General features: G+C 47.8%; 1 long non-coding RNA gene across 1 annotated transcript; it reads right to left on the reverse strand.

The window, feature by feature from the left end:
* Nucleotides 1–7,642: 7,642 nt before the first annotated feature.
* LOC119467139 lies at nucleotides 7,643–13,312 on the reverse strand. Its single transcript, XR_005195671.1, has 3 exons — nucleotides 12,891–13,312; nucleotides 10,237–10,382; nucleotides 7,643–8,269 (listed from the first exon to the last, which is right to left on the reverse strand). It is a non-coding gene; the product is annotated as an uncharacterized LOC119467139 (long non-coding RNA).
* Nucleotides 13,313–16,828: the final 3,516 nt, after the last annotated feature.

The following is a 16,828-nucleotide window of genomic DNA, read 5'->3' on the forward strand; positions in this document are numbered from 1 at the left end:
ATCAGGATGGGGCCATTATACATGGGCTTCGGAACTTGGTGAGAACAACCAGCTCCAATCCTGTTACAAATCCCCATTGCGGTGAAGGCAGGATCTAAGAAGTAGAAATGTTAAAAAGGAACACTGACATTCTATAGCAGGCCAAAAAGCAAGACACTTTGACTCACTTAAACGTACTTATTTAATATAAATATAGCAGAGGAGAGAGTTACAAGGACCTGAGGAACAAGGAATACAGCTATTTTAAATGTATAGCACCAGAATGCAAGTCATTTTTACTATCTTCAAGATACAATCCTTGTCATCTTGATATTCTAATCTTGGCTCCATTACATGTCTTCACGATGTCAAGTGGAGAATGCCTAACACTAAGATATTTAAATCAGATCAGCCCGACCTGAGATACGCATTTTGTGTCAAGTTGCCATAAACTCACGGATCTAATTTCTAAGATGTTGCATGTTTGATGATTACAAGTGTGGGGAGGGCCTCTTCAGGGTCCCTGGTCTTCCTGGGTTTCTGTCCACTCCAAAGTGCATTTATTTCAGTGAAGTGCCTCCTCAGCCCACGACCTTTTCTGGAAATGGATATGGATGAACTCACAAGCCTCAATTAAAAGTTAAAATTGTGTTTGAACGTTTGTCACTTTTCTTCTCACCAGTTAAGGTCAGTTTTTAAAGATGTAGATGCTCCCTCTAGCTCTCACCAAACTCCTTGAAAAGGTGGCTCTGGGGACATGGCACGGCTCAAGTCAGATGTCACCTGATGGCTATGGTGCAATCAGGCTGGAGAGGCCCTGCTCAGTACCCAGCTGCTATTCCTGCCAGGGAAAGCCCTGTCCAACCCTGCACTCTGGCATGGGGAGATGTTGTGCATTTCAGGATTTGCACACATATTTCCTCATTTGCCATTCAGGTCACATAGCATCCCACACCAAGATAAATGGGAAAATATGTCTATGAAATACTTCATTAAGAAAAGCTCATCATCTCATTCCGTGACACCAAAAGGATGATGATAATAAATGATTTATAACGGGGGGATCTGAAATATTTAGACAAAATGTTGCTTTGGTGATATTACTACATCAGATCATTTTTATAACTACTCAGCCTTGAAATACCCCTGACCTCAAGATGTAATAACTGGATGCCAAACTTCTTGCTCAAAAAGCTGTAAGCAGCATCTCTTCATTAATTTCAGCTTCCTCCTAGGCCCATTCTGTTGAGCCATGGACACATCTATAATGAGAGAGGATAGAGAATAGGGTCCAGGTTTTGTCTACAAGGCCTGGGGATGTCTTCTCCCTCACTCTGCTAAAAATATAGGGACGTTTCCACTCTGTGTAATAAAGAGCACCTGAGCATCACGGCTGCCCATCGATGGAATTAATTGCATTAGAGGCCTGTTAAATACATTTTGGAAAACAGGCAATAGCTGCCTCCAAAGTCCCTCTTCACTCACAGATTATGTGATTATTTAATTCTAAGTTTTATTGAACACAACACACTTCTCAGTCCTGGAAAAAGATAAAAGTGAACAATGACTGGGGACTGGTTGTACGGTTAGCACTGTAATAGGTACCGGAAGGGGACATGGTTACAGAGACCAGACACCCCCAGGCTTCAAGAGGATGGCAACCGACTGGGAGATTTTCTTTTCCTCTTAATAAGAAGGTAATTGGGTCGGGTGCAGTGGCTCACGCCTGTAATACCGACACTTTGGGAGGCTGAGGAGGGTGGATCCCCTGAGGTCAGGAGTTCGAGACCAGCCTGAATAATGTGATGAATCCCCCTATCTTCTAAAAATACAGAAAGTAGCTGGGCGTGATGGCGGGCACCTGTAATCCCAGCTACTCAGGAGGCTGAGGCAGGAGAATCGCTTGAACTCGGGAGGTGGAGGTTCCAGTGAGTTGGGATCACACCACCGCACTCCAGCCTGGAAGACAGAGTGAGAAGCCATAAAAAATACACATGTGATCAAGGTGTTTAATCATATAGGAAACTCCATTGGAAGAGCAGATTCCACAAAGAAAAGAATTTCCTGGCTTTGGTGTATGTCGCAGGAAAAAAAGAAAGTAATTGGAACCAAGTTTCCACCTGCTTCTAGGACTCCACCTTCTGCGCCTCCACCACACTTCTGTTTCATGTATCACCAGGAGCACACCCGAGTTTGGTCCAAGGAGAGGCCCAGGCCTCCGTCTCAGCCCCCAACAGTTGGAGTTTGCAGTGGGCAGAAGAACGGCACCAGGCTGAGCTCCGTCAGCAGGAAGCAGCATCATGCATTCAAAGTAACAAAACCAGCTTGCGGTGGGGCTGAGCATCTGACCGGATCAACAGAGCTAGCCAATTTTCCCACCTCTGTTCCTCAGCTGGGCTTGCTGGCCTTTGGCTGGATCCCAGACTCCAGAAGACTGCCTGTGAGCTCACCTTCTGCTGACAACTGTGCTAAATCCTAGATGACTCTGACAATCTGGTCACAGCCATAAATTCCTATCACCTATAATCTGCAGGCCCAGATCTCTATCGTTCTTTCCTGTTCATTTCTTTGGCTACTGGTTATCAAGGAGCTGACACTCAATATTAGAACCATGCAAATGGCAGGCATTCAGGTGTGAAGTCCAAACAGAAAGGGGCGTTAGCGATGTCAGGACCAATGGAATTCCTAACGCGCGTCAGTCTCACGCTCCTTGCAACTGGATTATAATCAGAGGATTTTGATAAAAACAGAGCTGAAGATGAGAATGAGATATAATTTTAAACATTTTGCTTATTGACAAAGTCCCCAACTGCGCCACCTGCCAATATGCACATCCAACCTTACTAATGATCAAAGGAACTAAAGTCCAAATAATCAGGGTTGACATCCAGAAATCCTCATACCTTAACCGTGGGACTGTTAATTGGTTCAAGTAACAGAAAAGGTAAACTAAGGTGGCCAGTGCTTTAGATCAAGTCCAGTGGGCCCTGAACGGCAGATACTAAAACTAGTAACTAGTTAAGATTTATTGAGTGCCTACTATCTGCCAGGCACTCTTCCATGTATTAATAAGTATTATTTTATTTAATCGTCACATCATTTGTATGAGGAAAGCACTCCTGTCATCTCATGTTGTGGAGAAAGAAGCTGAAATACACAGATGCTCTAATAACTTATAAGTCAGAAAGGTAGGGAGTCAGGCAACTGGAATTTAACGCTGAGCAGTGTGACTCCCTAGCTCAAGTTCATAAATACGAATCTGTGTGTGTGTGTGAAGCATCACATTTTGACATTCATTTTCTCAAATTCTAAATGAATTACTCATTGTAATAAGTGACTTAAAGTGGCCAGTCATTTCACACGGGCTATACTGCTACTGCCTTCCCCAGGCCCTGCTCTCGCCCTGTCCGTCACCTCGTCTGTGATAGCTGCTATCTTCCTAAGTGGGGCAAGATCTCAGGTCTTCAGCTGCCATAGGCATCAGTGGAAACCCCTAGAACTCCAGCCAGAACACAGGAAATCATAAGGCCGTACTTCTGTGCACCAACCACGTAGCAATACTACCTCGAGAACTAGGGCAGACTTGGGTTCCATCTGCACTCTTCCATTGATTCCTGGGTAACTTTGGCCAAATGGCTTCAACTTTCTAAGCTTCATATTCCTCATCTGACAAACAAAGCTCTTCAGATCAGCTATTGTTTGATAATACCGGGAAACAAACATCTCTTAAATTTCCGTGGCTAAAATCACATTCATTTAAATCTCATTCATGGGTGGTCTACTGCTCATCAGCTACTGCTTGGCTGGCTGGGCTCCAGAGTGACACTTGGGCTTAGGGGTATCTCATACGTCTCTTCACTCTGAGCCCAGGGACGAGCCAGGCATGCTCATTTCATGGCTAAGGGCAGAAGGGAAACAGGACCGGCGGGAACTCCACACACACGTTTAAAGCCTCTGGCATGTCCCTGTTCATTTCACAGTGGCTAAACAAGGCCTATGGTTAGGGTCCAAGGCAGGACAGTGACACTGTGAACTGCTCGCAGTGAACCAAAACTTGGAAAGGGAGGGAATGAGGAATTCTGAAGAAATATTACCAACCAACACAGAAAAGTGGACTCATATCATTTTAGTAGTTTTACCTACACAACAGAAAAAAAAAAAAANCAACAGAAAAAAAAAAAAAAAAAAAAGCAAAAAGAGGCATGGCCATATTAACCAAAAATTCCAGCTTTGTTTTTGAAACCCTCTGCCTGTAGGAGAGTGCAGAAGTGTTTTATGCCGTATGTGGTGGGGACAGTGTCTTGCTTTGTATCAGAACAATTTGTAATAGATTCATTCTTCGATGCAGTCATTTTTAGGAGCTTCCAGGAGTGTATTTTAAAGAAATAATCAGAAGCATAAAAGTATTCATGTGTACAGTATATACATAAAAGTATTCATGCCCATCAAGGCAATTTTTTATAATAGCAAAAAATAAGAACACTATGTCCATAAAGAGAATATTTAAAATCTATACAAGGGATGATTACGGAGTTAATTTTTAAATGCTATTTTTCTAAGAATATCTATGGAGACAGAAAAATGCACCTAATGCAGTGCTAAATACGTAAATCAGAATGGAAAACTAGAAAATAGAATGTCACTTTTGTAAAGCGTGTGGCTCTGTATCTCTGAGAAATGATTGGATGAAGATTTAAAAATGCTAACACTGGCTAGCTGGAGATTATGGACCGATGACGCAGACTGACTATTTAATTTTTCCTATTTTTTTCTATACTTCCCAAATTTTTCACAGAAAAAGAAAAGTAGAAAGAATGCTTTTAGGCCGGGCGCGGTGGCTCACGCCGGTAATCCCAGCATTTGGGAGGCCAAGGCGGGCGGATCACCTGAAGTCAGCAGTGTGAGACAAGCCTGGCCAACATGGTGAACCCTCGTCTCTACTAAAATACAAAAATAAAACGGAAGAATGTTTTTAAACTGCTACGCTGGTCCATGGGATGTTTCAACTGTGGAGGTTCCCAACCAAACCCAGCTAAGAGTTTGGACCACACACCCTGGAACTGAGAATTCCCAGGAAACATGAGCGCTGCTGCAGCTCACCGCCATCTAAATCTCATGATAAACAGTCGATACAAAAGGCATGCGTGCCCACCACTGAATCCACAGTTCTATCAGGAAGACACCACGGCCTGTTAGCAATACTGATGGCCTAAAGGCTGCTCAGTGCTGAACAAACAGGATGAGATTTCATTTCATTTGATTATTTTCTAGACCTTGAACACTGCGTGTGGGCAGGAATCTACTTACCTTGTTTGTGAAGGGCTTTGGGAAACGGAGTGGAGGCATCTAATGATGGAGAACTAGGGTTCCCATCTAGGTGCTCATTAATTAGGCAAAGTGATGCTTTTGGGGCCTGCATGACTTAGAAGCAGGCGTTTGACTTATGACATCGAGAGGACAGTCAGCACTCAACAGCCGCTAGATGCCAGGTTCAGTGAATTCCCTCAGAAAGGTCAGGAAGCCGGGCACAGTTCCTAGAGCCTCAGATCCTATCTGAGCTCTTTCTAGGGGGAAAGGTGCCCCTCCTCTGCTCTCCAGTAGCCACTTGGCCAATGCTTTCAGCCCCCAGAATTTGACCCACTGATAGGCACTTCCAGGTAAACATCAGGCAGGTGCTTTCTGGGCAAGATTTCCACAAACATTTCCCTGCTGTTAACTTGCTTGCAACAGAAATCGGGTGATTTGTCCCAGCGCCAGACCTATCAGGACAATCTTTCTTTACAATCTCAAACTGATCTGAACGAAGAGGGATCTGTTCAGGTCCCTCTTTCTGGATGGAGACTTCGTGTACTAGGTTTCTTCTACCAGGAGCACATTTTTACTTTCAAGTTAAAAACTCTGAAAAATGGGTTTCATAATGGGAAGGCTGACAGAGTCTCAGCCATTGAGACTCAAGCCGTCACCAGCCTTACTCTGCCAAAGATATTTATTATGATTTCCTCAAATAGCCACGCTTTAATACCTGTCATGTGGTTTCCATACAAGGACGAGGGCTGTGTAGTCTTGATTGCAAGCTGTCTTGGTTGTTGTGATGACTTGTTCCAGTGAGGCGGGTGCTTGGAGGCAGAGCCTCGCAACTGGGATTCTGCGCTGAGCTCCCCGGTGGAGGGAAGCAGGCATGGCCACTGCTTTAAGCCCCCATTGCGATGCAGGGTGTGGAACTGTGCACTCTGGACATGGGGAGCGGGAACCCAGGGCTTTTGCTGCTCCTTCTGGGCATCACCAGACATGCCCAGGCTGATGGGAAAACCAGGGGCACCTCCAGGCTGCTTGCTTCAGAGTCCCCGTCCCCAGGCCTGGAGGCCTGGCCACTCACATGCCCTCTGCTCTCTGACAATGCCCACAAATGCTCCATCTAGCAGAACTTCCCAGCATGGTCAACTCCAAGGCTGAAAGCCGGAATCCCCATGGCATCTCCACACGCTTCTTTGCACATTTGCTGCCTGGCGCTGTTCTCAGCTGTTGACACGGATAAAGCTGCCGGGCTGGCTCCTGAAATGTGGCTGGAGATGTTTTCCTCCTGCGAGAGGCATCGACAGAGGCCACGTGGAACAACCTTTGAAAGCTCATTGTTGAAAAGGTATTAACTCAAATCCTTTCCAAGTCTTCTCTGCCAACACCCAGCACAGAGGACCACTTCTCTTCCTACACGTGCCCTGACATCATTACTCCCGGTCCTCTCCACCCTGCCTCACCCCAAATGCCCCCCAAGAGGTGAATCTTTCAAAAGCCAAGGGTTTCACAGAAAGCCTGGAGAGCCGGGGCGGCTGCTGCTGCCTTTCCTTCTGCACAGCCCGATACCGCCCTCTTCCGCGCTCCCCGCTCCTGCTCACAGGACACCTGCATTCCACGTCCTGTATCCTCCATCCTCCAGGGACTCGGGCTTTGAATGCTGCCTTCTGTGGCTCCCTTCCTTTGTGCAAGGCCAGCGTTCCATCCAGAGCTAGACTGGACCCCAGCCTGCAAGCAGACATGGAAATCCCTCCTGCGGAGCCAGACACCAGACACACAGGAGCTCAGGCCTTGTCAACAGGACTTTATCTTAGAAAACACTAAGACGTATTACAGATATTAAGCAGTTATTGAAGAGGGACCCCTGTGTGCTCTGCTGGAAAAACTCATGTGGAACATCAGTGATTTGTGAGGCTTTCTGCTTGCCATGTGGGTGGGTTTGGGTGAGTCCCCTGAGATTCCAGTGGCAGTGACTGGAGATCCCAGAAACAGGTGGCCTGCCTCTGCCTAACTCTTAGCCAGAGAGTCCCTTTGGAAGACAAGACATGGCACACAACAGCCACACACATCAGTGTCCCTGAGCCAGGACCAGGAAAGAGAGCCCTTATGAGTCCATCAGAGTTTCCTGAAAGCCTTTGAAGGCACCCACAGGCTCCTGATCGAATCTTCCCTTGGCTCCCAGCTAGCATGGGGCAGAGTGTTCTTGCAATGGAGGAGTCTCTGAGTGATGCCGCAGGGCGCAGACAGCATGAGGCAGGAGGTGTCTACGATGCCCCAGCTCCCTGACCCCAGGGCAGAGGAGTGGCCCTGTAGACTCTGTGGGTGGCAGGAACCCAGGGCTTCTGCTGCTTCTCCTGGGCATTCCCTAGACACTGACCGGGGCTGATGGGAAAACCAGAAGCACCTCCGGGCTGCTCGCCTTGGAGTCCCCATCGCCGGGCCTAGAGGCCTGGCCACTCAGGTGAGCTGAGCCTCTTCCCACCAGATTCCTGAGCAGCTGCTGCACCTCTGACTTTTCCACCCATTGTACCCAGAGCTGGAGCCCAGCCTAATTCTCAGTCAGCCATATTCGTCTCTGATCTCTGAGCCCCACTTCCAACCCACGTCTCTAACTCCTGCAGTACATCCCAGACAGAATCTGATGCCCGGTAGGGCTGAGTGTGAACTCCAGCAGGGCCCTACATGCTGACCCCAAGATGATGGCAGTGCCTGAACACCTGGCATGGAGACAGCAGACACCAGGCCACATGCCCCTAAGGCTGCAGGTCCCGCACCCACAGGGGGATGTCACCACAATCCTTGTGCCCGCCCCCTCCCATCTCTCCATGCAGCTTTTACCTGATTCAGGTTACCGATACAAAACACACAGGCGTTCATCAGTCAGTGGGTGTGAGGGAGCTGGGGGTCCTATGTGAGCCGGGACTCTGTCCAGGGTCCTGAGGTAGCTGGGGGTCCTGTGTGAACTGGGACTCTGTTCCTAGCAGGCAAAAGCTCACAGCTGGCCAAAGAGAAAACTGAGTTTCAATTTTTAATTCATAGGTAAAATCTATTAGGGCAACACAATTTATTTTCAGAAGTTGTATAATTTCTGTGTGCAATGCAGTCATTGACTTGCTGTCTCCCCACCTTGACAAGTGTGAGCCTTTGAGTTAGTTTTAAACACAAAATTCACCGCATTTAACATTGTATTCTAGTGGCCTTTCCTCCCAGGCACTTTAGGTAGTAGATCGGAAAGCTCTTCTGAAGCAATTTTCCACCCTCTTCACAGAAAAGGTGCCCTACTAGTTTTTTTTAATGAGCAGGGAGCACTGTCACAGGAGTCAGATCACCACTTGTAGCCTGATAACCTCAGCATCTCAGAGCCTCAGTTTTCCCATCAGTAAAATGGTGTTGTTCCCAGGAATTAGTATTATAGAAACTACTGTTTAAATTACACTGAGTAGCTCACGTCTGTAATCCCAGCACTTTCGGAGGCCAAGGTGGGTGGATCACCTGAGGCCAGGAGTTGGAGACCAGTCTGGCCAACATGGCAAAACCTCGTTGCTACTAAAATACAATAAATTTGCTGAGGCCGGGAGCAGTGGCTCATACCTGAAATCCCAGCACTTTGGGAGGCTGAGGTGGGTAGATCACGAGGTCAGGAGTTCAAGACCAGCCTGGTCAAGATGGTGAAACCCCATCTCTACTAAAAATACAAAAATTAGCTGGGCATGGTGGTGGGTGCCTGTAATCCCAGCTATTCGGGAGGCTGAGGCAGAGAATTGCTTGAACCTTGGAGGCGGAGGCTGCAGTGAGCCGAGATCGCACTAATGCCCTCCAGCCTGGATGACAGAGCAAGATTCCATCTCAAAAACAAAAAGCTAGCTGGGTATGGTGGTGAGCAACTATAATCCCAGCTACTTGAGAGGCTGAGCACAATAATCACTTGAACCCAGGAAGCAGAGGTTGCAGTGAGCTGAGATTGCGCCATTGCACTCCAGCCTGGGTGACAGAGTGAGACTCTGTCTCAAAAATAAATAAATAAGTAAATCATATAGAGTGAACTTTGAAGGTGACCAGTTACAGCAGAATTCCCCTTAACCCTACACCCTACGTCCACCTCTAGATATTCAGATATTAACTTATGTTCCAGTGAATACCTGACACGGGTATTTAAATTTTTGATATTTTAATATTCAAATATTTGCATGAGCCAAAAGGAAATGTTGATGAGCGTAGCTACTAGACCAAGACCACAGAGAGAGGTGTGGAGTGGGTAGAATTAGACCAGCTTGCCCAGTCTAAATACACTGAAATCCATCTTCCTTTTCTGATGCTGTGAAAGAAAAACCGCATCTCAGGAACTGAAACTGGCTCTGCCAAAGGGAGGGTTAAGCCTGGAACCCAGTCATGCAAAAGCTGCCTTCCTTTTGTTCCCAGAGAGCTTACTGCACATGCTTGCTTATGTAAAATGTAGATTTACTGGGCATCAGACAAATGTATCATTGACCGCCCCTCCCCCCACCCCCGTGGCCTGCCTTTTCCCACTTGAAATGTACCTTCACTGAGCAGGGATCCGCGCGTTTCACGAAGATAATGCCGGTCTCGTTACCTACCCTCCCTCCTTTTTTTCACTTTTTCTTCCCCTCCCACTTGATCTCTCCTCTTTAAATATCGAAGCTTTTGGAACCCTCTTTGAAAAAAACACAGGCCTCAGGTTCTACTGGGACTTGTGTTCCTCCTTCCTGCGTGCACCCTAAGTCTGGCCAGACAAACCTCGATCCACTGAGACACGCTACTTTGGGGCCGCTTTGGGTTTGCAATGCCGTGGGACTGGATTCCAAAGGGCCCTCTGCTTTGTGACTGTGCCTGAACAATGACTGTAGGGTGTCCCCGCTACTGCCTAAATCTTGCTTACTTTTAGGGTTATTTTTGTCTTAGACCCTGAAAATGCCCTATTACCATTGGCAGGTGGAAGTTAGATACCTGGGATCGTTAAAGGTGAGAAGCTTAATTTCGATCCAGGAAGTCTGAGGAAGTAGAAAAACATCCAGACATGCCATGTAGCCCAGATGTCAGAAATACTCTTGAATCCAGAACTAAAGTACATCAAAGATTTTCTTCCTGTTGACCTTTACAAAAAAAAAAAAAAAGCTTTTTGGGATGCAGGCAAATCTTTGGAGGTGAGCTGGAGAAGCCTTCATGGTGTCTTGTCTTTTTGAAGATAATCACATTTTCCAATTAATGTGACCTTGCTTTGCTGTTTTCTTTCCCACTAACCATTGAGCTCACAGGAAACACACCCACAGCAGGGAGAGCCCCAGGTCAATGTTGCAGATGCCTTGTAGGCACTACCCATGGATAAGGTGGCCTCTCACTCGCCCCGATCCCCTCTTCTTCCATTTCTACAAGAGCAGTGGCAAAGGTCATGTTCTTATATGGTTTTTTAAAATCCACCTTCCCTTGGGATCAATGCTGAAGTGTGTTACCAAATCGTGTTGCTTTTTCAACAATGCCCCGCTCCACGTCCCTCTCTGGGCCTTTGCCCAGCCTCCTCCTGGTTGCTGTGGTTCAAGAGGGATGTGGATGTGCCCGCAGAAGCAAATGGCAGTGGCGAAGGTCTCAGGGTTCGGGCATCATCACCAGGAGCCCGCTATCTGCCTCCCCGCGTGACAGCCACATTCTCCCAGGATGGCTCTGGCCAGAACAGGAGGCTATGTATTGACAGCACAGAGACTGTGTTCTTCACCATCAACTCCATTCAAAACACGATTGTCCTGAATGGCTCAAGTGCTCGCTGTGGATCAACCCCTGTGTCCAGGAGTAGGTGGAAAGAAAGCCTAAAAGGCAGGGTCCTATGCATAACGGGAAGGTCTCCTACAGGTGCTGTTGCAAGGAGCATTTCCCAAGGGGTGGACAAAGAATTAATGTCTGCTTGGCTGGCCTCCAGCCATGCTCCCCTGCACCAGTCCTACAGAGGTCAAATCTGTGGGGATGGGGAAGGTCGAAATGGACCAGTTTTTCTCCAGCAGAAACCCGGAGCACTGCCTACACAATGCCATCTCTTACTCAGGGCACAAATGGCAGGTGCGTAACAAGAGCGCTGCCCACACGACACCTATGTATGCTCAGGGCATGAGCGGCGGATGTGTAAGAGGTGGGTTGCAATGTCTCAGAAGAGACTGGACAGCAAAAGCGGCTAAACCTCTGATGGGGCTCCGGGCAGGCGGCACGTCCTCTATGAGAGGTCACATTGTCACATAGGGGAAAGGAGCCCTGGACCGATGGAGCGCATGTGCAAAAACCACAGGGCCAGCTCACAGGAGAGCTGAGATTGAGATACTAGGTTAGAGGGTGCTTGATATGGTTTGGATATCTGTCCTTTCCAAATCTCATATGGAAATTTGATCCCAATGTTGGAGGTGGGGCCTGGTGGGAGGGGCTTGGGTCATGGGGACGGATCCCTCACGAATGGTTTGTGCCCCCGCTGCAGCAATGAGTTCATGTAAGAGCTGGTTGTGCAAAAGAGCCTGGCGCAAGGTTGTCTGGGAAAGGGAATCCCTGCACACTGTCGGCAGGAGCATAAACGAACCCAGCCATGGTGGAAAGCAATGTGGCAATTCCTCAAAGAGCTTAAACCATTTGACCCAGAAATCCCATTACTGAGCATAATCCCAAAGGAAAATAAATCATTCTACCATAAAGACACACACACACACACATATGTTCACTGCAGCACTGTTCACAATGGCGAAGACACGGAATCAATCCAAGTACTCATCAACAGTAAACTGAATAAAGAAAATGTGGTACAGATGCACCATGGAATATTATGCAGCCTTGAAAAATGAGATCATGTATTGGCAGAAACATGGATGGAGCTGGAGGCCATTATCTGATGTGAATTAATGCAGAAACAGAAAACCAAATTCCACAAGTTCTTCTTTATAAATGGGAGCTAATGGATGAGAACCAATGGGCACAAAGAGGGGAACAACAGACACTGGGGCCTACTTGAGGGTGGAAAGTGGGAGGAGGGAGAGGACCAGGAAAAATCTCTATAGGGTCCTGTGCTCATTATTGGAATGATGAAATCATCTGTACAGCAAACCCCTATGACACACAGTTTACCTCTACAACTAACTTGCATGTGCTCCTGAGCCTAAAATAAAAGTCAAAAATAATCACACAAAAAAGAAAATAAATAATAAAATCAAAGAGCCTGCCACCTCTCTTGCTCCCTGTCTCGCCATGTGCGATGCCAGCCTCCCTTCCCTTCTGCCATGAGTAAAAGCTTCCTGAGGCCTCCCCCGAAGCAGATGAGGGCACCACGCTTCCTGTACAGCCTGCAGGGCCATAAACCAAATACACATATATATATATATATATATATAAATTGTCTCAGATATTTCTTTACGGCAAGACAAAACAGACTCATGAGGGGAGAGTGAATAAATGAGCTGATTAGTGGGGTTGGAGAAAGGATTGCTTCAGGCAGTGATTGGCAAATAGGATGCTATCATTATAGAAAATGTGTGCACATACACACACACACACACACACACTGGCACACAGGCACACACACACACACACACTCTCACACACACACACCCCTCAGGTAGCATGCAAGCAGGCGTCACCTTGGCTTGACAGTAGATCTCAGGAGCACAGAAGCTGCCTTCACCCTGAGGAGCACAGCCTCTCACCTCCACCGTTTTCCATTGCAATTCCCTGCCTTCCAGCAAGTGTCCGATGCCTGCTTAACATTACACGAGACAGGCTGTCAGTGTCAGAGGCTCCAGCCTGCTGCAGGGGCTGCCTCTTGGGAAACAGAAAACAAAGCCAGAGCCTTAAAAATAGAGCTGTCCGCTGATGGAATTCTCTCCTGCTGCCGTGACCAAATATTTAGTCACAGGGGAAACGTTTGATCAGACACACTCCCAGCAAGGTCAGGAAGAGCTCGGAGAACACGCACTGAGGCAGGCTGCCGCCACTGGCTCCCCTCACCCCTGGACCCTCTCGGGCCCCACGGGAGAGTGAGGGAGGGCCGCTCCGTTGCCAATCTGCAACCACAAAGCATGCCTTTGCTCTTATGATGCTGGATACCAGCCTAGCCCTGAAGTCAGCTGCTTGCACAGACAACATTCATTCATTCAGACACAAATGAGATCAGTTCTTATCCGAATCACAGGTCAATAGGATTTGGGAAGCTGTGGCGTCCTAGAGATTACATTGTTTTAAAGACTGCAGAGTTACATACAGGGAGGTTCCAAACAGAGGGAAGTTTCCGTTGTCACACAGATGTCCGCCCCTCCCGACACCGCACCAAGGCACCTGCCTGCTCCAATTCTCCTGGTGTGTCGCCTCACACTGTCCACTGCCCAGGCAGCTTGTCTGGTTCTCTTGCAAGAGCGGGGCCTGGAGCCCGGTGTCCTTAGCTGCTGCAGGGCCTGGCACACAGTCGGGGCTCCATGAAACCCCAGAGGGAAGAGATGGAGAGCAAAGGAGGCCATGTGTCCCAAAGGGGGACCCTGGGAGAGTGGTCCTTTCCTGTCTGCCGCTGGTGCCTGGAAAAGAGAGAGCAGAAGACCCCAGCCCCAGATGGTGCATTGCTGTGAGCCCAGGGCCTGTCCCTCCAGGAAGACAATATGGCCACCATTGGCTGGCAGGTGATGCCTTAGTTGGGTCCCCTTCTGGCTCTCTGTCTTATTCTCTGGAAGCCCCCACGGACCCTACCTCACACTATTCTGTGTGCATCATTCCCTGTGGGTATTTGCTTTCCGAGGGGAAGAACAGCAGGGGAAGAACAGCAGGATGCCACCCCCATGTGTTGAACTGAACTGATTCGTCACTTTGTAAAATGCTTGCTTTAGGCAGGCACGGTGTTGTGCCTGTGGTCCCAGCTACTCGGGAGGCTGAGGCAGGAGGATCACTTGAGCCCAGGAAATGGAGGCTGTGGTGAGTCATTATTGCACCATTGCACTCCAGCCTGGGCCACATAGTGGGACCTTGTCTCAAAAAAAAAAAATGTAAAATGCTAATGCACTGATATGGTAGGTGGCCCCAAAATTCATTTTCTTTTTTTTTGAGACGAAGTCTCACTCTGTTACCCAGGCTGGAGTGCAGTGGTGTAACCTTGACGCATGTAACCTTTGCCTCCTGGGTTCAAGCAATTCTTCTGCCTCAGCCTCCTGAGTAGCTGGAATTACAGGTGCTCGCCACCATATCCTGCTAATTTTTGTATTTTTAGTAGAGATGGGATTTCACCATGTAGGTCAGGCTGGTCTCGAACTCCTGACCTCAGGTGATCCGCCTGCCTCGGCCTCCCAAAGTGCTGAGATTACAGGCATGAGCCACCACACATGGCCCCAAATTCTGTTTTAAACACAAGCTAGCGTCAATGTCCACACTGGAAGTCATTTTCAAGGGGCAGATCAGAAAGCTGCTGGGGAAGTGGCGACTTGGAAGCAAAGCGACTGACATTTCAGAGCAATTAATGACTGTGTTTCCCCAGAGACCAGCTGCGCGTGGGAGGAGCCGAAGTTGCTCCTCTCATTGTTCCTCCTGTGCTTGGGCACCGTGCTGGAACCATCTGGGCAGCTTCTCAACTCAGCATGTCTTGCCGATCTATTAAGGTGAACATTAATCATTAGCAAAGCTCATCTTCCTTCCCTGAATTTAATTTCATTAGTTATACTTTCCTTCCCTGTTAGAACAGTCTCTGATGCATTTGCTTAGAAGGCAAATGGGCATTGGCCCTGTCCCCCACCTCTCCCGGGTGGAGACTTTTCTGTAACAGCACAGACAACTGTCAACAAGTCGGGTCAGGCTGCTTGACCTGGATGCAATCGGAACACAAATCTTTTCTTCTGGACTCTCAGGAACTCTCTCTAAGAAAATCAGGGCCACTGTGGTTTTGTTACTGGAAGGGGGTTTCAATCCAGACCCCAAGAGAGGGTTCTTAGATCTTGCACAAGGAAAAACTGGGGGCAAGTCCAGAGAGTAACACAAAAGCCGGTTTATTAAGAGAGTATGGGAATAAAGTAAGGGCTACTTCATAGACAGCGCAGGGCGCTCCCAAAGGCAAGAGGAGGAACGCATCCATCTTAGCTGAAAAGCTTGTTTACATACAGAATAACAGAGTGAAAGCCATGGGGGAGGTGCGTCACTGCCAGGGCTGTGTCAAAGGATTGCTCATCTTTGCATAACTACCATCTTCACAAGAATCTATACCTTTAAAGCGAAATTGATTCTTAAACTAACAATGCTTTTGTTCGTAAGATATCAGGATATTAGGACATTTCCTGGGTCTGTTAAATCTTGGGTTGGTTTGGTTGACATGAATTCAACTATTCCTTTAACCGTAAATCTAATGTGGCTAAGAATGCCTAACCTCCTGGAACAACCCAGCAGATCTCAGACTCTATTTATCCAGCCCCTATTCAAGATGGAGTCACTCTGGTTCGAATACCTCCAACAGTTTTAAACCAAAAAAACAGGATACCCAATCTCTGGGCTCCTTTGTCTTAAAAAAAAAAAAAGTGCAAAAAACACATCAGGAAACTACAGGCCATGGGGTCCCAGGATTGCCACTTTAGACCTGAACAGGTGCTGAGACAGGACAGGGGTCAGTGCCACTGGAGACGAGAAGTGTGAGTTTGACACGATGAAGCCCCAGGAGAAAGTCATTTCTTCATCCATCCGTTTGCACACCCATGATTTGGTGCTATTCTTCCAGGCTGAATACCAGGTGTGGTGAGGGTTCAAGGACGTCCAAGGTGAATGTTCTGGCCCCCTTGCTTTCCTTGCTCCCTCCCTTGAAGAAATATTTGAGTGCCTTATCCACCCCTACCACTCTGCCCATGCTAGGTATCCAGTGATAAGGTTAAAACAACAAACTTACAAACCAGTGCAGAGAACAGTTTGCAGGTTCCTCAAAGAACTAAAAGTAGACTGGGCGTGGTGACTCATGCCTGTAATCCCAGCACTCCTGGAGGTTGAGGTGGGTGGATCACCTGAAGTCAGGAGATCGAGATCAGCCTGACCAACATGGAGGAAACCCCGTCTCTAAACTAAAAATACAAAATTAGCCAGGTGTCATTGTGGGCTCCTGTAATCCCAGCTACTCGAGAGGCTGAGACAGGAGAATCACTTTAACCTGGGAGGCGGAGGTTGCATTGAGCCCAGATCATGCCTTTGCACTGCAGCCTGGGCAACAAGAATAGAGAGCGAGATTCCATCTCAAAAAAAAAAGAAAAGAAAAAAAGCAAAAACCACCAGTAGAGCTACCATATGATCCAGCAATCCCACTGCTGGGCACAGACTCCAAAGAAAGGCAATCAGTGTATTGAAGAGATCTCTTCACTCCCACGTTTATTACAGCATTGTTCACAGTACCCAAGATTTAGGAATCACCTGTCCATCAACAGATGAATGGATAAAAACATGCGGTCCATATACACAAGGGAGTGCTTACTATTTAGCCACTGAAAAGAGTGAGATCCTGGCCTGGGCGCGGCAGCTCACACCTGTAATCCCAGCACTTTGGGAGGCCGAGGCGGGCGGATCATGAGGTCAA

The sequence above is a fragment of the Cebus imitator genome, unplaced genomic scaffold (assembly GCF_001604975.1).
Source record: "Cebus imitator isolate Cc_AM_T3 unplaced genomic scaffold, Cebus_imitator-1.0 Scaffold261, whole genome shotgun sequence".
NCBI classification, from domain to species: domain Eukaryota; kingdom Metazoa; phylum Chordata; class Mammalia; order Primates; family Cebidae; genus Cebus; species Cebus imitator.